This window comes from Bombus fervidus, chromosome 6 (assembly GCF_041682495.2).
Source record: "Bombus fervidus isolate BK054 chromosome 6, iyBomFerv1, whole genome shotgun sequence".
Classification (NCBI taxonomy): domain Eukaryota; kingdom Metazoa; phylum Arthropoda; class Insecta; order Hymenoptera; family Apidae; genus Bombus; species Bombus fervidus.
The window spans coordinates 15431424-15452179 of record NC_091522.1 but is presented as its reverse complement, the minus strand read 5'-3'; the positions used below and the strand labels follow the sequence as shown (position 1 = coordinate 15452179).

The window sequence follows — 20756 nt, the reverse complement described above, 5'->3', positions numbered from 1 at the left end:
AATAATGTCTATGCGAGCCTTCACGCTTCTAAGCACCCGTACAAAAGCACCACGTACTTGCGTAGCTATGGCTCCGCGTCCCTTCATCGCGATCATCTCCGCTCAGGCATCTCGTTGCTTCTACGCTTTTGCTCGTTCTCGTCGTCGGACGCTCGGAGACGATGCGTTGCACCGCGCCGCCATATGCCGCGCATGCCGATATGCCCATTAGCTCGCGATTTCTGCGAGATCTCATATTGATATACGTCTAATAGATACCGTCCGCTACCGCGCTCGTCTCGCGCTCGCGCGTGATGCAGGCAAATTGCCGAGCAGCCCCGTTTCCTCCTCTTCTGCCTTCTGCCAGCGTGATGGAAGCGCGAACAAACGAGATTAAGGGTGCGATGAAACTTTTTCTATTTTCCGTGAATGGCTTGAAAGGTGTTCTTCTTTCGCAATGTGATTGTTCGAGTATGAGAAGTCGAAGATTTTTGGAGAAAGACTGATCTAAGTATAACAAGATAGGATTATCCGAGTCACCTTTAAGCTTGAACGTTTTACAATTTAGTTTTCAGCTTTGTATAAAATAATCGAACTTATCGTACGACATATAGTTAGCTCGCGATATAATAACGGAAGATGGTGAAAATATCGTGCACTTTAGGATCAGTGGAGGAAAATAGAAAAAATGAGAAAATAACTTGGTACACCGAGGTTATTTCGAAACACCGACGAGATATTAGGTAAAAAGTGATACAATTAACAACGGAGTAGCTTCCAGAAGTAAAGTAGTGTAGCGTGAAATTCACGATATATTTCGCTGTTTATCGGACCACTAATAACCAGTCGGATAATTTTTAAGCGATTTACATTTACAATCAAGTGGAGTTATTCGTAATTACATTTCATAAATTATAAAGAAGATCGCGTAACTCGACTCGAATATCTTTTTATTTCAAACAACCCCGGCTTATCCTATTTTAAGGTTGAAATTTGTCAAGGTTTTTAACTTGTCCGTATGTGTCGTGTTTCGTGGAGGAAGCGGGTTTAAACGTAGCTCTGGGAAGAGGAAAAAAGGATGATTCCATCGGATCTTTCATTTGCCGGATGACTGCACTGCCAATTGAGCTATCCAGACTACCGACGGATTCTTCTCCTCGGGTATTCGAAAATCGCTTCTGCCTACGACTCTAAAACTATCGATTCTCCTTTTCATTTCTCGATCGCTGTAAATGACCTCTTCATACGTTAACTGACTGTAACAGTCGACTGACACGATCGAAGAAAATCGTTATCGCAGAGGTGATATATATTTCAGAGTGTTTCGTTGCGGTGTTTCGAAAATTCCTTCCCAGAAACGAAAAACTTCGGTCCGCTTAGCAACGATGCACGCTATAAATCTCGTTCGACTCGACCGGGTAAAATTGCACGCTTTACATCTCGCCACGGGTAAGTGGAAATTGGTTCTTCCATTCCAACATCCTTGAAACTACCAACTTTAATCTCACGCCAAAATCGATGTGGCCTTTGCCATCTCCCGATCGCAAGGGAACGGCGGCGGTGTTCGGAGAGAAGAGAGAAGAGAGAGAGGAAGAGACGAGAGAGGAAAGGGGAGGAGCTACATTGATTTACTTCACGAGCGACAGGTTTATTACTTGGATGTGTACAAACGCACCTGCATGAATAAAATCCGGATCGTACTCGACTCGTCGGGGATTGATTCGAATTCTCGCGGAGAAATCAAGCGTTCGGAACGGAAAACGGGGGAATGTATAACATTCCGAGATCTCGAGATTGGATTCTTCTTCGTGCGTTCTCCTTTTATCCCCGGAACCGGGTACAAATTCACTCAAAAGTCACCGCCCGTTTACGGAGGAAAACGTTGATTATTGCAAACGTTCGCTGAAATCTTGCTTCTTCCCGCGAGAAGTCTGTTTTTCCTCTTTCTGCGTTACTCCAAGAGACAAACGCGGTATTCCGAAAATGCAACGTCTAGTTGCTTCTGTTATTCTTTTATGGTGATAAACGAGAACAGCGAGGAATGCAGATTAATCCGAGGTAGTTGCAGCAAGTTACAAGGCCAGTCATTTTTTACCTCGAGTAAACCACGTAGTTCCGAACGAGGTACATAGCGATAAAAGGTGTTTTATATGGGCCAGTCGAAGACGATGGAAAGCACGCGCGTCACGCTCGCCAACCCCAATAACCGTTCCTCAGCCGCCGCCTCCGTAGTCGCGCATTATCTTTCCCCGGTAGCTGCCGATTGCAACCGGAGCCCACGCGATTCCAGTTTCCGCTAATTTCTTCGTTGTTACCGGAGACATCTTGCACAGAGATCCGTGTTACCTGGTCTTTAGTAAGCCGCCGCTAGGCCCCGTCCTTAATGGGGGGTCATAGATTATGGCAAATGAGGAAAGTTGGGCAGCAACGTGCGCGCCACCAAGGGGCAAGAGAAAGGGCCATGTGGCGCCAGCTGCGAAGCTGCAGCTTCCAACTTCATAACCGTGAGCCGGGATGGGCCAACGCTGGCCATGCACCCTGAAATTTCCAAGCTGCCAACCTGCCGTTTGCATCCGTTTATTCCTCCTCCCTTCCCCTTTCTTTTCTTTCTTTCTTCTTCGTCTACGTCGGTCGCGGAGGCCTCGCTCGAGTTTTCCTCGTTAATGCCGATCGATAAACGAATGCATAAAAGGATAACAAACGTCGAGATTATTGTATTATTAAAATGCATCGGCTACGAAGCTCGTTTGGCCGGATTCAATAAATAGGTCTACAGCAGCCTCGAGGGTGGAGGAAAGAAATCACGGATCCGCCTTTAAAAATCCGGGCATCCGGGTTAATCGCGTCTCGTTAAAAAGGAATCGATGTAACGTTGTCGGTTTTATCGACGATTCGAGGCCCACCTCGCGGATCATTACACGCACATCCTTCGAGACGGTTCTCTACCCGAGTACGCGGCGACTGATTATCGTAAACGTCGGGACGGCTCTTCCGGGAAATCCCTAAAGTTATTACGCCCGCTGGACCGTGCGAGCACAGGAGGGCGGGCCTTCGACATTTCTTAGGAACGGTCAATCAATAATTGTCTGGTCTGGACCCACGTGTCCGTATAAAGCGAATAGAGCGGGCAACACCTGGTCCTCGTACATCTTGGCGCATGTGCGACTCTTGAATATTTTCGTGCAATATCCAGCTACGAGTATCTTGTTAATTACCAACTCGCGTTACAACAATAAAACGATAGTTGCAGACTTCTATGTTCTGCTTTAGATGCCTAATACTAACGCGGTATACGTACGTATCGTGTGTGCAGACTCGTGTATTCCAGATCATTGAAACTAAAGCTCCAATCTGACGCTGTAAACTGATTCTTCAAAGAGTTCGTCTTAGTGGACGCAGAAGTGCCCTAAAGGAGCCGGAAAACTATTATTTAAACATAGACGGCTCCCTCGAGCGCATAACTCGCAGAGAATGTTACATTTTGCTAACCCTCCCGAGACTTATCATCGTGCTCTAAACAGAGAAACGGACGATGGAAGCAGTTCCAGTGAAATTACTCAAAATTTTAATCAAGTATCCACTAACGTAGCCTCTTAATCCACGAATTGCTTATATACGGCGGAACAAAAGTAATCTCCATTCTTATCTAGCTTGAGGAGTACCACCTCGAAAGTAACCATTCTCTTTACATCCTTTGCGATTCACTCCTCTTCCTGAATTTACTAGGTTCAGCTCATTGGAGTTTATTGCCGAACTCGAAGCCGAGACCGAGATAGTCTACCGAGAGATGCCACAGGTCAAAGATCTACGTCTTTATCTGCCCCTTATAGAGATTCACGATTTTTCCCTTCTTTCCTAACGTTTCTTTTTTTCTTTTTCTTTTTTTTTTTCTTTTTTTTTTTCTCTTCCTTTTTCTCTGTCCCAGCCTCCAACTCGTGACCCACGTGCACCGTACGAGCGGAATAGCAACGCCATTTCTCCCCGTAGTTGAGGAGTTCGGCAGCTACATAATTAGGTTAACCCTTGTTGGTTTGTTGGCCCATCGCGTCGTGTCACGATAATACGGAGGTGTGGAAATTTCCAGGGACTAACGGACGTCGGGAGGAACGACGTTTCTCACGGTTTCCCACCGACGCACTTTTGTTCCAACAAACTTCGATAATGAACAAACGCTGACGAGACAGTTCCACTGGGTCGTTCTTAAAGAACAAAGTCGAATCGATGAGAAACAGGATGTAGAAGCGTGCGATGTAAGAATTCGTCGTCCATTCTGATCGTCCAAGCGAGAATCGCAAGTGGAAGATCGTTGTTAATCTTCGCGCAATCACGTTGCGTGTTTCGCGTGTAGGAAATACTCGCAGCCAATTATTCCAATATCCTTATTACAACGATTACCAGGGAATTAGTGGCGTAAATTAATTAACATGTAATACTATATAAATTGCTTCTTAATGGATCGATAATGTTTTCCTGTCGTCGAATTACGTCTCGAATAAATTATCAACGAACAGCAACGTGGAAAATAATTACCAAGGGAGAGTGTTCGACGCTCTCGGTTAATTTAACGCGAGAAACCAGTCCAACGTATATTTGGTGATAATTTCTCACCGATTTTATATCCGTGCCGTGACAATAAAGATCGCCCGATGAAACATCCTTCGTTTCTTCGTGTTTCGCCTCTTTTTTCGTCGTACGACGAGACACATTAGCCTCGTAAATTGTTGCAGGTGGGCGTCCGAGATAGACTGTGGCTTGCAAATATCGTTCGGCGAGACGGGTAATTGAAAATTAGCAGAGCTAATAGCGGCGTCGGGCGAAGAACGAGGCCGGAGTGCTGTCATTTGTGCCAGAAAATCGAGTCGCCTGGCCAGAGTGCCTTTTAATGCAATTTTATGATCGAATCGAGGAACGAGGGTGGCGCAGCCTACATCGGCCACGATTTTCCTGCTCCTGCTCCTGTTCCACGTTACTCCATGACGACAGAAAGAGAAGAGACCTACGTGCGAATTATTCACGTTAGTTTTATCTTAATGGGTTATTTTATTCGAGGATGAATACGAACTAGAGAGAACTAGCTCGTAACATCGTTTTCCCAGAGAGCATTATCACAACGACTATAAATAACGAGCAAAACAAGTTAAGATATCTCCGTTACAGATATACTCGCACGTAACTGACTCCATAGACTCGGTAAACACGAGCGTCTGAGTACACAAAACTTTGACCAGCGAGAATTAATCCTGGAAGTCTAAACGGCACCGTGAACTTTGACACACTCCTCGCCGTGAATATTCTAAATATTTGATCTCGAATGGGAGAGCATAAAACAATCATCGTCGATTGCTGTCTGAGACGAAAACTGTAGCGTAAACTACGCGCTGTTAGTTCCTTCGAGAAACGATTAATTTTGCTTCGTTTCGCAACAGCGAGACGATAGTTAACGAAATATAGCGGCGATAGATGGAGCAAATAATAAATTTCGTCCACGAAACTGAGAAAAGAATTCGCTCCTCCGGACTATCGATTCGCGATGTCGCACGGCCAACTTCCGGCATCCGCGATGTCTCCCGGACAAAGTGCCAATATCTTGAACGCGGGGAGCGGGCCTAACTTTCCAACTATTACAAAACTTCCGAACTAACCGGCGAAAGATTACCCGGGAATTAGTGATAATTTCGTGCTACTTCCTCGGCAAATTCCTTCGTCGCCGGTAACTACACCTAGTTACACACCACCGACACGAATCTCTGTTCTCTCTCCGTTCCTTTTTCCCTTCTCTTTCTTATCTCTTTCCCTCTCTCCCGTCGAAGCTTCGGAATCCGTTCGCGTCCCGAGGATCGGCGAACTTTTGCCCTTCGTTTCCGATACGATCGCTGGGACGCGACGCGATATGCCATCGGCTATTGACGATCGCGATTTAAAGAACGAAGAACATACAGAGACGGTAAGAGGCCGTGGAATAAACGATAAATGGATAGACTGAGAAAATGAGAGAAAACAAAAGAGAGAGATGGGGGGGGGAAGAGAGAGGAAGAGTAAAACAGACGCAAAACGGGTGAACTGCTAAAGAGAAGCGAGGGAAGAGAAGGAGAGAGAAAGTTCACTCGGCAATCTATTCCAATTTAACACTCGACTCCATGGCATTAAATAATCGCCCTCGCCTTCGGAGGAACTGGTCCCCATTCAATAATGGACTTTTATCCAACGAGCTTGTACTTAGCGCGAAACGGGCCCGGCTGGGTTGGGATATTACCCCCGGTAAGTCGGTGTTGTGACAGTAAAGAGCTTGAAATAAATCTTAGTTACAATCATTTCTTTTGCGGCCCGCGGCCCACGACGAACATAAATCAAATATCATCGTTCCGTGCGCTCTCCTTGCGCGCTTTCACGCGCTCTCTCGGTCCTTTCCCGCCCCTTTCTGTCGCTGTCTGCCGTCTCTTTCTCTTTTTGCCGCTCGGTCCCCCGGCTCATTGCACTTGCATTTACATTCAAGAACATCCGAACGGGTCTTCTCTCTTCTTTCTGATCTTCGTCGCACGTTCGCACGAGGTAACCGACTGTCTATCTTGCTCTTTGGCGCGCCACGTCCCGAACCGACCTTGATCGATAAAAGAGGCGCGCGGGCGACCGGATAGAGGCTACCTCCTATCGATCTAGAAATTTATTTTCTCGAACCTCGCCCACCTCGTGACGGACCAAGCGTTCGTGTGTTTGTGTGTACGTACGCGATCGGCCCTGTAACTCCGCAGAACGAACGCGTGATCAGCGACCAGCTGGAATGCGATTGTTATTTAGGAAAACATTCCGCGTCATTGATTTATCGGTCTGGTCGCATCCTGTCCTCTGCCTCAGCTTCGACTTACAATTAGTAGCCCGTGCTTCGCGTTTTTTGTCCACACCGTGCAACGCAGATCAAAATGTAATTATATACCATGCAAGGTTGCAGTAGCGTAGCGAAAAACACCGAGACGAGATTAGAAGTGGCGTTAAATCGAGCCTGCGAGCGACAATCGTTCGAAGCTTGGCTTAATCTAAAAGTAGCTGCGTTACGTGAGAATTTCTGCACGAACACCACGTTGCCATATTCGCCAAGCTTTTTGCATAAACAGAAAAAGAGAAAAGGGGAATCGTGCGTTTTGTAATGCGAAAATTCTCTCGGCAACCGTCCTAGCGATGATCCAAGAACCAACGTAGACTTTACAGTTGCGTCGAGTTATTCGCGATTCTGTGGACGAAACGTCGATTCTGGTCACGTTCGGGATACCTTGGCTAAAAATCACGGCGACTATGTGGACACGGAACCTTTGTCGATGACGAGACAATTCGTTTGTCCCTGGAGATCGGTCTCGGTTGTAAATAAGAGCCGGTTGCTCGAATCGCATCGAAGGAAAGAACATCGCTCACACGCGAGGATCGCGGCCCTTTGCGCGCCTCCACGACGATGCAATAAATCCTCGTCGATGATCGAGGGATCCAGTTTATCGGCTCGCGCCCGTTCGGAGAGGTCACGATGCCGCATGCACCAGGACATTCATTACGGCGTGCTGCAAGTAAAGGGCCGGCGAGCGCCAACGATTCGCTAGGGAATTTCCATCTCGGGACTAGATTGCGTTCGCCTGTGAACAAAGCGTTAACACAAGATCAATTTGTTTCGTGACGCGTCCCTCGCCCTCTCTTCCACGTCGAAACGACGTTTAAATGATCCGTGAAAGGAGTATGGAATTCCGATTCCGCTGTGTTAATTTCGCCAATATCAACGGGATCATGGAAATTGTATGTGACATATGTAGAGAAGCTACTCGGAATTATGTCTCATTTAAGTGCCTAATTTATGGGTATGCAGGCTATCTTTGGGTGGTATTTAGTATTTGGCAAACCACGATACCAATGATCTCTAGCGGTATCTAGGATCCTATTCGTGGAGAATATCTGCGAATTATCATCGAATGAATCCAGATCGTATGGCAACCTATGACCGATACACTATGTAACGTAAAATATCCTGTAGATTAATGCCGAAAGGTCGATCAAAACTGTAGGGTTAGTCAAATGTTGTAAGAAAATTTTCAAAGGTAAGAAATTCTACGTTAAGCAGGATTGGTATTTTCTTAATTAATTTCGTCGGAAGAAAGAATCGCGTATATTCGACTACGTAGAAACATGCTTATCGTCGATCGAACTCGATAGAACGCAATTCGATACACGCGACGAAATATCGGATTCATCGATGCCCCCGAACGAAATCCACTGGTCCAGTTGTTGGCTTTTGATTCTTGGTTCGAGGATAAGCCTCTGGCTTACACGGTACACGTTCACCTGTTTTTTCTTCCGCTTCTCTTTGCCTCTTTTCACCGAGGCGCACGAGCCGTGTCTCCATGGAGCCGGTCGCAAATTATTCGCCGCGTCCGAGTAAAAATTTAATAAGCAGCCTCCATGCTTCTCGTATCTCTGATCACGCCGCTTAAACATTCGCCTTCTTTACAAACTCCCCTTTCCTTCCACTTCTTTTCTTCTACGCCGTTTTTCTTCCCTTTCGCGCGAAACGCTATGGCGCGTGTACGAATTGCGAGAAAAAGGAACCCGTGTAAAGTTATACGGGTGCATCCGGCTGCGAAAGTTTAATGGAAATCACCGGCGCCCGTGCACATACAAAACGAATGTAGGACTGGGCAAGAACCAATAATTCAGCAGTCAAAAGATGGCAAACCGCGTGACAAGAAACGAACGAACGGTCAGCCTTTTTCTACCAAACACTTAATTCAGGAGGATGAACGATTCGTCTCTTTTACAACCGCATTGGCTTGTTCCTTTATTCGTCTGCCGTTTTCTCAATCGTAACGATTACGCACGCCAATTATTCTCGATATCCGAAAATATCGCGAGAAACTCGACAAGGTATATGTATACTTTACCACGACAGGATAAAGTGAAATTAAAAGTTTCGTAAAGAGCTAAAATAAATATTATACGTTGACAGCTCGAGGTCGGAGGCTGAGGTTTTCGGGGTAAGCCTAACTAATTATTTTACTTGGAAGTTCAAGGTCGAATCCAAAGCTTCGTTGTTCTCAAGGGGAGACTAAACACAAATATTTAATCGCGAAAGTCGTCACGCTCTTTAATAAAGCTGAATAAGAATTTGGCTTTGGAAGCTTAATGTCGTAGAAAAAGTATATATTAAAACTCGTATAAGATATACAACGTCACACCAGAGAAGAACCGTATTTACTTTAAAGTTTCAAGTTTCCCCTGTGCGCAGCTGAATGTTGCGCTGTATTGTTACACCAAGCAGCTTTAGTTCGAAGATCGTATCTTACGGATCATTTTTCACGTGTTACGCAGTTACATTTAATTATCTGCGCCTTTGGCCGTGTCCTTCGTAACGTACTAACTTGCTTTCTCGTTACCGCTACAATCAGGCGATCGAGATACGTTCATTAGAGGTCAATAGCTCGTTCGGAACGCGTCATTCCTGCTGCCAGGTGGCTGTTACGATAATTAACGAAATAATAAACGACGCGTCGGTCTGTAGATCGGTGCAGAAGCACGAAGGAAAATGTAACGATGTAGCAATTTACTCGTTACATCGCCGCAGCCCCCACGTTCGTCGTGTTCGTGAACGGGGCGGCCCGTGTGTGTACGTGTCGTAATGGAGAGTACGTAATATCATAAGCCACAATCGACGTTAGAGGTTATACGGATAATACGTACGTATCCAGGGATCGCGATTTGCCGTACACGGCCGCCCGTACGGCATACATATTCGTGGTACAGCCTGTAAACCCTACGGGTCCCGGCTTTTACGTGTCCGGCATTTCTAAGAGCCGCTCGAACCGGTTACATTTCGAATTTCCAATCCCTCCAATGCATATACATCGCGCCGCGTTATTGCATCATTGTATCGAGCCGTATAAATCGACCTTCCTTCGGGAAGCAATCGACGGTTCCTCTAGTTTCCTCGAATTACGAATTTCGTGAGATTCGGTCGAGTCTCTAGACGGCGTGTCGCGGCGAATCATCAACCGGTTTCCTCGCAACAGTTACCGCGACAGTTTCACTGCTCTTACGATCTTCTGAACGTCTGTGACGTTAAGACAAACTTCGCGTTAAATATGGATATTTTATGCACTTTATATTTCTCGTTATATAAAAAGAAGAGCAACCCGACGTTTTACAAAATAATCCTCTTAAACGAGTTACGGCACGGGATTAGTCGAAAGTAGGAGTTCCATGGCACAGAAACAGGCGCGTCGGAGTAGAAAATAAAATAACGGTTATCCGCTTTTTACTACTGTAAAATTTCACGTAACTACGAGAGCGGCGAGGAAAGCAATCAAACAGGAAAGAACGAGGAACTTTGTACGTGTCGATTAGAAGCTTGACGCTAAGATTTACATCATGAGAAAGACAAAGACTAGTCGCAGCGCATTCGAAATCCCGGGCTTCGCGGACAAATTGGCCGGCTCTGTAATTTAAAAGACCATCAACGGCAAACTCTTGGATTTCGTTGGCCGCTGTTCTTTCCGAGACGATCGTGTGCCGGCAAATTGAAAATCTAATTTACCTCAACAGCGTAGGGAGGATTAAAGAAGAAAATAAAACGGGGGAGGAAAAAAAAAAAAAAAGAAACGAAAAGAACTAAAGATAAACCGAGATTGTTGGATCGTTCGAGTACGTACGCCGTTTTGTGGACATCGCAGAGAAGCTGATGAATGATGATATTTTCGCTACGTATCAGCAACACGTCCTATGGATTTAAATGGATCCTTGGAACTATTCGTAACCGTCCGTGTCCACGCCGGTGACGAAGGCTTGCGCGTCGTTCTCGCGCCATGGATGACAGACTAGGAAATTAGATCTTCTCAACCGCTGTCTAGAAATTACGAAATGTCGCGCGAGACAGCGCTCCCTCGTGTAACCGACCGTCTGATCCGACCGCTCTCGCGTTCCACGGGATGAATTATTCGACTTTTCGTGCCCCTATCCCTTCCCACGTTATGCCATCGCCGAAGACAGTTTATGCAAATGTAACACGCGGTCGACGGACGAAACGTCGTTGCTTCTAATCTCGTGAAACGCCTACCATACAGAGAGATATGTCCATCCCTGGTGCGCGTAATTCGTGCGAAATCCAAGCGTTTCGGTAGAGGCAGGAAGTGGAGCGGCAACGGAATTACCGAAGAAATCAGAATTTCATGATAGATTTACCATAACGTCGGACCTGGAATAGAGTGAAATAGACGCGTAGCGCTATGACGTCGTGTTATTATTTAAAAGAGAAACAAGATTTTGCTCCGTTTAAAATAATACAACGGTGCGATGGTGTGATTGACAGGAAAGGCGAGATGACAAATGGACGTACTACCGTTCGCCGGTCTGACAGACGTCACGTCATAACGTGACCGATGAAAGTGGAAGCGAAGTCCTTGACCTCGCCACTCTCGTCAAAGTGTCCCGTTGGTCCTGGGTAAAAAAATTTAAAGCAATTTGTTAGCGTCATTGTTGGTACGTCGACGACGAAGCAGCCAACAGACATTAGTAACCTTTTCTTACAGCGACGCGAAAGAAATCCGAAATACAGGCGGGAACACCCTGCGGACATCCCACCGACTCGGGGACGAGTGTGTTTTATTCCGCGTACCGAGAAAGCTTACTTTCACGCGGCAAAAACGTGGAGCCAGACACAAATTAAACGGCTGTTAAGGTTCTGAGGTTATCCATCGTCGTGGCGAGTGAATCTAACGGAGAGATCGTGGGCGAAGGATAGAATAGGAAAAAAGCAACGGGAAAAGCGGAAAGGGGGAAGGGGAAATAGGGAAAAAGGGGAGTCGTGGAAAAAGACTTGACGTGCAGTCTATTAGTGGACAGAGAGAGGCATGTGGCAAGATTGTCTTGCAGGGGTCTGGTATCGTTTAGAACGCACACACTTCGGTTTTCCCCATTTCTCTTCTTCCTCGGGACGTTTTCGCCAGAACGTTTCACTTCGTAGCCACACGGATAATTTTCTTTCTTTTCGGCGAACGAGCTGAGGCGAAGATAAAGAAACACTTACTTGGACGCGCTCGCTGATTTATCATTTGGTTCAACCTGTCACGGGGAACGTCGCGCGACAAAGGGAACAATTTTTAACTTTGTTTGCTCGACGCTCAGACCTAAAAGTTCGAACGGACAGGTAGGAAGAAAGAAATCTGACGTCAATGTGGACAATGTCCTCCCGAAGGTTCTTTTATTAAAAACAATGATAAATATCGTTCTCGGTCTTCTACGGATAATATTTGCCCGTTAAAAATAGATAGCTAATTGAGGGAGAAAAATACCGATGTTTGTTCATTATCGAACTCGTTTCGAGTTCCTAAAATAAATAAAACCGGGAAAATTGATCTAGGAAAACAAATTTTCTACTCGTAGTTATCTTTATTCGTAGGCAGAGCATCGTGGTTCCATTGCTTTCAAGAAAATGAATTCAGATATGAACGCGATATAATCTATTTTTGATGCAACGAGGGTCCCCGACGGAAAGTTGCCCCGAGGTGGATAGGGGGTGGGAAAGGGGGCGCAATTACCGGTGCTAATGTAGTTAAAAAGTGATTAGACCAACCCTTCCGTGCGCCAAATGTGCACTGCGGTATGAAATAGTCGCAGTTCCGATATTAACGTGTGGTCGGTCATAAATAATCGCGTCGTAATCTAAAAACGTTCTGCCGGGTCAATAAATGTTACATATTTAATAGGCAATAACAAATAAGGGGAAACAGAAGTGAAAGGAGCGTGTTGTACCCAAATATCGACGTCGAATCGTATGAATAAATTACATCAGAATTCCTTCTTCAGGATTATTACCATCATATAATTCACAATTCGACCATATTCTCCAGATTTCTCCCCAACTTCTTACGATCTCTTCATCGCCATCGTTCTATGGATATTTTACAAATTGATGGAGTCCACGCTGTGAAAATCGTGCTATTTCGTCTGAATTTTGTCACGTAAATGGAACCGCGTCGCGACAACTGTGATTCGACCACCGGGGGGTGCCGGATAATGAGCTCGAAGGGATGAAACTTAAAATGGAAAGAATACAAACGACAAACAAACGACAAACAAATTACCTGCGAGAAAGTAATTCGGATGATGGCTTCTTTCGAAGATAGGTTCGACCTTCGGAAAGAAAATGGAGGTTGAAATTGTTTTTCAACTAAAATAAAAAAGAAAATACCGTTGGCGTAGCTCGTCGAAGAAGAGAACAGAATATTTATTTATTCGAAAAGTTCGTTTAAGTTACGAAACGCATCTACGTTCAATTGCGTCATCACCGGTTTACGATGGTCATTTTAATTCGCTTCCTCCAGGATGAAAGTGTTCGGCGAGCGTTAATTTACGAACAACTCGCCAGAAGGCACTATAAAACAATTAAAAAGAAATTTATTACGCTGTAAACTCTTGGCCGTAGACTGCATCTTTGCAACTTTCACGAGTTACCCGGTTTAATTATTTCGAAATCGCGTAATCCACGTGTTTCCGCGTTGCGCTTAAAGTGTACGATATTTTACAATCCTTTAGAAAACACATAACACCGTAGAATCGCTATTATCTCAATTACGAGTCCCCCACCCTTGTGCATATGTGTATGTATATATATATATACCGTTCGTGGATTTTGCTCGATTCTTTGCACTCTGTAATTTTAGACACATCGTATCTTATTTCCATTTTAAAAAGGAGAACTAACACGATATCCCGACGAAGGAACGAGGATATTCAGACAAAGATACATTTGGATAATGGGATTTTTTTACGACAGAACTTGAACCGTAATTTTCACGCGGAACACCCAACAAGTCGGGGCGAACACGCCGAGAAACAGAAAGAACCACCCTCGAACCGTGTCACGCGCGTAACGACGTAAGAACGAGGGTGCGCCAACCCCTTCAATCGCCGAGAACAAACGAGGCGCACGCATAATTTTTATCATGCTTTCAGACTACGTGCCCTCGACCGCGCGGTTGCAATTTTCTAACATTTGGGCATTGCATAATGAAGACGAGCGTGTTTCGCGGGACCGAACACAATGCTAGGAAGAAGCAAATGTACAAAAGGGCGTCTCGCCGCGTATTTCAACCTTTCTGTTAATGTTTCCTCGCGGCAGGTTACGTACGACGTACCTACGTTTCATCGCAATAGCGTAGAGATCTAATATTTTCACGTTTCGGTGTTTAAGTATTTATTAGAGAGACCGAGCTCTCCAATTAATTTCGTTCACGCGTTTAAATTCGTCGGAACAACGATTCGAGGCTGATTTCGTTAACAGACAGGGGAAACCACCGGTGGTTCAACCCCTTACTCGTCGCGACTTTTACGAGCTGGACGAAAAACAGGGACACCTTTACGATCGTAGCTGGTAACAGCAAGTTGCTCTCCAGCCACCCCTTGCAGAGTTTTAAGCGCGCCCATTAAACGAGATGTTCCCGCACGGACCGTATCTGCTTGCTGGGCGTTGTCGAAATTCTCGCGTCGCGAATTATTAAATAACGAGCGGCAAATTATCCGTTGACCACGGGCCGCGCTTATTTTTCCCCCTTTCCTTCTCGCGAGTCTGCCTTCCCACTAATGGTACTCGCGACTCGTTACACGAAACAACGTCGTAGCTTCGCCGTGTTCGCCAGGAGTTTAATAGTCGTTGGTTCTTCACGCACTCGCTGCTAAGTACATTCAACGAAACGTTCAATGGGAATGAAACACGCCATCGCGTCGATGGCGTATTCTTATTGCGTAGCTCGCATGGCGTGTTAAGATTCCGAATAACTCGTAAATCTGGTTTCTGCGGGCAAAATAACGTTGTTCGTTCTAAGAGGCTCTTTCGCTGTTTCAAACGAACCGTGTGTTGTAAATACGTAGAGAAAAATGACAGCGGGTAAGATGGTAGCGAGAAAGGTTGCGTTAAACACAGTCTCGAATCCTCGTTCTACGCCAATGTCGGTTAGTTCGACCCTTTCCATCGACAGGACGACCTCTCTTCCTTCGAATTCACCTACTACCTTCTCTTTCCAGCCGTTCGTTCCTACGTGCCGCTACAATACGCGTGTACACGCACGCGTTCGCTCGCGCTACCACTCGCACATACATGCTCCTAATATCGTGTGCACGGACACGCGCAGCTGGTTCCGTGTGTTCGCTTCCAAGGGAAACCGAAGCACTACCCTTAATGACTCTGACGACAACCTACCGGCTCCGCACTTACTTCGCCTCCCTTTATTTATAGACGCGAAGGTGAGGCAGACAGAAGAGGCTGGGAGAATTGTCGGTGGTCGTAGGACGAACGACTCGGCAACGAGCTCTCCGGAGGAAAAGCACCTTCGAACCCGGGCGCGGTCACTCGTACGAGAAAATGAAAAATGTCCATCCCTTTGGGGATATCTGTCCACGGCACGCGACACCTGCCCCGATAGAATCGGCAATAAAGATTCGCCGGCTATTCGTCGACAGATATGGCCGTTGATAAAAGTGAACGGCTGACCGTGTGCGATCGGTATGGTCGACGAGAGACCGTTTGATTCCACCCGATTTCGTACATGTTTCACGCTACTGGATCTGGCTCTATTCCGACTAGGCGATGTTAACGTCTCTTCCAATGACTCGTATCAATGATTCGTGGTACGCGGAACTTTCCGAGTATTTGTTATTTTTCCTTTTCCTTCAAATCTTCGTACAATCAAGTTAATTTCTAATTACGGAAAATAAATTTCAACGACGTAATAAACGTAGATATTAAATCCTCTAAAGCGATCGCGATAGAGCGAGGGACACGTTTTCGTTTCCACGCGGCAGATATCCCGTAACGATTTCTTTACAACGGGAAATTGCTTTTTATTACCATTTGGTCAGCGTTAAAACGAAGAGGGATAGTCACCCCCTGTTATTCCATCAAGAGAAACCCTCTCGAGTTTCACGATCTAATCGGTCTACATTCTTGTAATACAAGCGATAAGAGATAACGGTCACGTAGTTTCTACTGATTTCTCCGTCACTTTGTGATATCGGGAATGACGAAAGCCGCGTGTGTATCGCGAACGAAAGGAAAAGGGGGAGAACGAGACGGTGGCCGGTTAACGCTTTCGTGCGATGCACGACGACTTATCTTTTCATCGATTCCTTGTTAAATGTCAAGTCGTTTCGCTTTTACGAGTCGCGCTCGCTAATGAACATCACGTAACCGGCCGTGCCGAGTCGATACGCCGTTCGACGTCGACGTGTACCCTCCTCCGCGGCTGCACGCCACGTCATATTTTCGCTTGGACAGACCGAACGACACGATGATGGATAGACACCGCGATTTTTCCGGCTATCCGCTAAGGAAACCACTTATCCCTATGCGTTTCTCAGGTTTCTACTACACACGTGTTACATAAATTCCAATTTTAACGCATGGTAAAGAATGACTCGGTTTTTATACGCGGCCTGACGAAATATATTCCGTCATAAATCTAATCGTTAATATAAAATATAGAATCATCGATATAATAAAGAATAACATTCTTGCGCATGTAGTACAAGTAGAGATTACGATGTAATAATTAATCATTTAATGGAGCAGCTGATTGGAGGACAGTCGCGACGCATATCCAGCAGACATAATGAAAATTAGGAGTGCTTCGACACGGTGTTCGTCAAGCACGAGAGCGTTACGACCGTTTCTGGATTACACGGACCGGAAGTGACCGTCTCAGTCGGTCCACCGGGAGAACAAGGCACCAGGAGTAAACTTAATTAATAGAATAAATTTCACCGGTACCGTAATCCCGCGTACATTTACCTTCTTGCGAGCGAAAGCAAAGGATGGGAAGGGTTGACGGTGTGGAGGAAGGGGGTGTGACACGGAGCAAATGTGGAATTCCCGGGGTGATTTACGTAAGTGGCCACGATCAAGACTAACGAGAGCTAATGTCAGATGCTTCTTGCACCGTGGCTCGGTCTCGACTATCACGACGAACAAAGAAGCTACCTTCGTCCCGGCTTTTTAATTGCACCGGACCGCTTCCAGTAGAAATAGGTGACATCAATGGCTACTGAGTTCCCTGATATTTCCTCGATTAATTTGTCGCAATCTGCCAGCGCTCTAAACGTATTTCCAAGCTTATCTTACGGTGTCCAATAAAATATCCTGTAAAATCTGTGTATATTCAGAAACCTTAAAATACGACGAAACTAAAATCCTATGAAATACGGTTGCAGTCAGTAACGCTAACGATATTCTACCGAACTTTGTTATTTTCTTGCGTTCTAATTTAGAGGGAATTATTGGCGAAAACGTATCCATATTTGAAAGATTAAATTCCATTGCAAAATTTTGTTTTTTTTTGTCTTTCTCGATTCGTCAGACTCGATCCTCTAAATTTACCAACTGTCGGCAAACTACTGTACAAACACGGTGCAGAGATTTGCGAGGAAATAACGAACCAATGACTCGAAGTTTGCAATCCAGCTCTCTGAAACTCGTCATCTGATCCATAAACCAATCCGGAAGACAGAAACCGTCGTGAAGCGTTGTGGAAACGCGTTAGCGGGCGTCGTTAATCGTAACGAGCCGGTGTTCGACGACGAGCGTGTTTTCCATCGGGCGATAATCGAGCGCTAATTGGGTGGTGCAGGGCGAAAGAGCGGAGCGGAGGTTGCAGGAATTCGGCGCCAGCAAAATTTCCGAAAATTTATGGCGTCGTGTTCCCACGAATTTCGAGAGCCAGTCGAGAAACATCTTAACGAGGGGTCGGGCTATCGGCGGCCGGATATGCGTTCTACTTCCGGCGGGATGGGGTGAAACCGGTGCAGCCACGTTAGCCCGCAGAATTACTGCTCGACAATGATGCTCCTCCTCGTTGACGTTGCACGGACCAAACTTTACCCAGCGCGGCGGCACACCTGCAATAACCATGGCATTCCCTTTAGTCATTGCGAGATCCACCGGAGCAACCGGTATACTTCGATAATTGGGTTTTGGCATACAAGACCCTTGCCAGAAAACAACGGACGACGACCATTTTCGTCACAAAACGTCCACACGTTGTATGTCGTCTCGTTCACAGTCTCTGGCAGTCTGACGCACTCTGGATAGTTCGATCTGTCAACGAATAGAGTAGTTTATTCGTGGCGCAAAGCGAACCAAGACATTGTAGTTTCCAACGTCCAACGAAACGCATATTTCGAGCAGAAAGATCGATACCGAAATTTTGCTTTGATAAGCGACGACGACGAATCTAATTTTTAAGAAAAATATTCATCGAGATAAATTAAAGCGTGTATTGACGCGATGTCTTTGATATTTTGGAACTGAGTTTAAGAAATGCGAAAAAGTTTTGGCTTTGTCGGAGGAGTGGTCGTGAAGTTTCTTTGCGGCATCGGTTAACGAATAACGGCATGTTTGCGCAGTAGACAACATTTAAGAGCAAACAATGTTGTTATATAGGCCACGAGTTGGCGGTGTAAGTTTGGTTTATTGTGTAAGAAAACGGTGAAGTTGCCCGAAGATTCGACGCTGCACGAATGTTCTATTTGTTCTAACTTGTAATTTTCGAAACTTCTTAGAGTATAATTGTAAGGTATCAGTTATGAAAAGCTGTTCGTTATTTTTATGGGATACAGCGTTGATTGCACGTGCGAATTCTTCGTATCCAACCGCGGTATGTTAATCGCGAAATATAAAATTAAAATTGCCAGAAATCGATGGAAAAATAGCACGTACGGGGATTCCGCTGGAAATTGCCCGGCGAAACTGTCCGGAAAACGCATTTGTCATTATTCCAGGCCCGTTGCGGAGATCGTGTATTTTAAATAATGCGCGAGACGTGCATCGCATAATACCAGACGAAATTGCAACTGGAATTTTCACGCGTGTTCTCGCTACTGGTCAATAAAACACAATTACTCATTGCACGTAATTCCCGCGTACTCGTTAAACGCGTAACCGTTTTACAAACTATCGGCGTGCTCGTTTGATTTCGTAGACGTGACGCGAGGACGAGAAGAATAGGAGAGAAAAGAAAACATCGAGGAAAGTTTCACGAGCGAAAAATATACGGGCGAACGTCTGAACGAGAGGAACGAAAGAAGAAAATCGTTCGAGGCAGTTCGATCATGAATTTACCGAGAAATTTATTCCCGCCAGTTTCATCCGCCGCAACCGCGAAAAACCTTTAAACTTCTCGCTTCTCTTCGTTACACCCGCCATTTCTCATTTTCCATTGCAAACGTGTCTGCCGCAAATAGTTGCTGCATGATGAACTGTTGTTCGCGTTTCGTGCGATCGAAAGAAACGGCGAAGAACTACCATGGACCAATTAGCGTATCAATTGCGAATAGAATTAAAATTACGCGAATCTTGAACCGTCCTGCACGAATTCTCCGAGATGTTCCAATGTATCTACGCGAACAACGAGGCTGCTGAACGACCAGAATCGACGCGCGTTAAGCGACAAACCTTGATAGTTGCAACGGCAAATACCTCGAGAATACGTACATACGACAGGAGACAGAGAGGGAGAGAGAATTATTGCGTCTGTGATAAACGGGCCGGCAGATTACGCGATTATGGAAGTAGGTCTTCTCTGCAGGTGCGGGACGAGGCTTCGCAAGGGTTGCAATCTCGGCGTGGAGGCAAAGTTAGAACCCTACGGACATCGAAAGCGCCGCGGCTAGCTAGTGCAACTCGTTAAAAAGGAACCTAAGGTCTAAAGGGCATTGCTAGGCTGCCTCGAGTGCCGAGTGATTTACGATCGAGCTTCCCGGGGGCAGGAAATTCGTTAGGGGAATCTCTGGATTCGAGATGGGCTCCCGCACGCACCGTGCACGCTGTTCAAGATAATGTTAACGAGTCCGTTGGATAAACGCGCGCTACTCCATGGTTCCTCCTTAATAACTCCATGTCGTGACTTCCTCGTTCGAGTGTCTGAATCTTCAGCGCCGAGTACCCGACGAGCATCGTCTCGTCGATAAACCACTACGAATTCATCACGCGGTGCCGCGTTGTTCCACGGCAAAAACCCTGCTGATTCGCCGGAGTAATCCTGTCCCGAGGATCGAATTGAACGAACGAGGATGCGTAACGAGGAACGAGGGTTTTCTCCCGCGCATCGTCTACACGACGATCGCGGAAACTGGGACGTACGTGGTTCTTTGGCGAAACGAGACTATGCATCTCTTATGGGACAAAGCCTATGCCGAACCAGATGGCGAAACGGAAAGGGAATAGGTCGGAGAAGCAACGATGAGACGTTTCAGAGAATTCGGCGAAAAGATCAGAGATCTCAACGTCCGTTGATAAAAGATCGCAAGCAAACTGGATATCGCGATACAGCCGCGTTAAGGGGAACAATTTTGGACAGTGTACGATATTTCTGTTTGCGCGAACGTAGTCTGATTTTATCCACGCGCATTGCAAACAGATCAGACGATGATTTATTGCTATAGGGCGTCACGTTTCTTGCTACGCGTACAATACTTTGTTACGATGAAAGAAAAATTAATGGATAAAGTCCGTTATTCTTTCCGTTTGATGATGCGTGAAGACACGCGAGGCACCTTCGCGAATGGAGGCTGCGGCTCGAAAGTGGACCGAGCAATTGTACGGCTTAGCGCGCACAACCAAATGAAGATTATTGGAGATTTATTATAGATTGCGCGATACCCTGTTGATTCCACTTACCGGATGATATTCAACCACGATATCTTCATGATTGGTAACCGTTTACGAATCCATTGCCGTTTCAAGCGTGAAACTTCGATTTTCTTTT

At 45.9% G+C, this 20756-nt stretch overlaps 2 long non-coding RNA genes across 5 annotated transcripts in view; both read right to left on the bottom strand.

Moving 5' to 3' along the window:
- Positions 1 to 20756, bottom strand: part of LOC139988311 (uncharacterized) — a 301238-nt gene that overhangs the window by 129783 nt on the left and 150699 nt on the right. The window lies entirely within an intron of this gene.
- LOC139988313 (uncharacterized) overlaps positions 7099 to 20756 on the bottom strand; it is an 86466-nt gene continuing 72808 nt past the window's right edge. The window contains exons 2-3 of the long non-coding RNA XR_011800070.1: positions 13086 to 13171; positions 7099 to 7595 (exon numbers count right to left, since the gene is read on the bottom strand). This is a non-coding gene — a long non-coding RNA (uncharacterized lncRNA). The remainder of the gene's footprint in view (positions 7596 to 13085; positions 13172 to 20756) is intronic.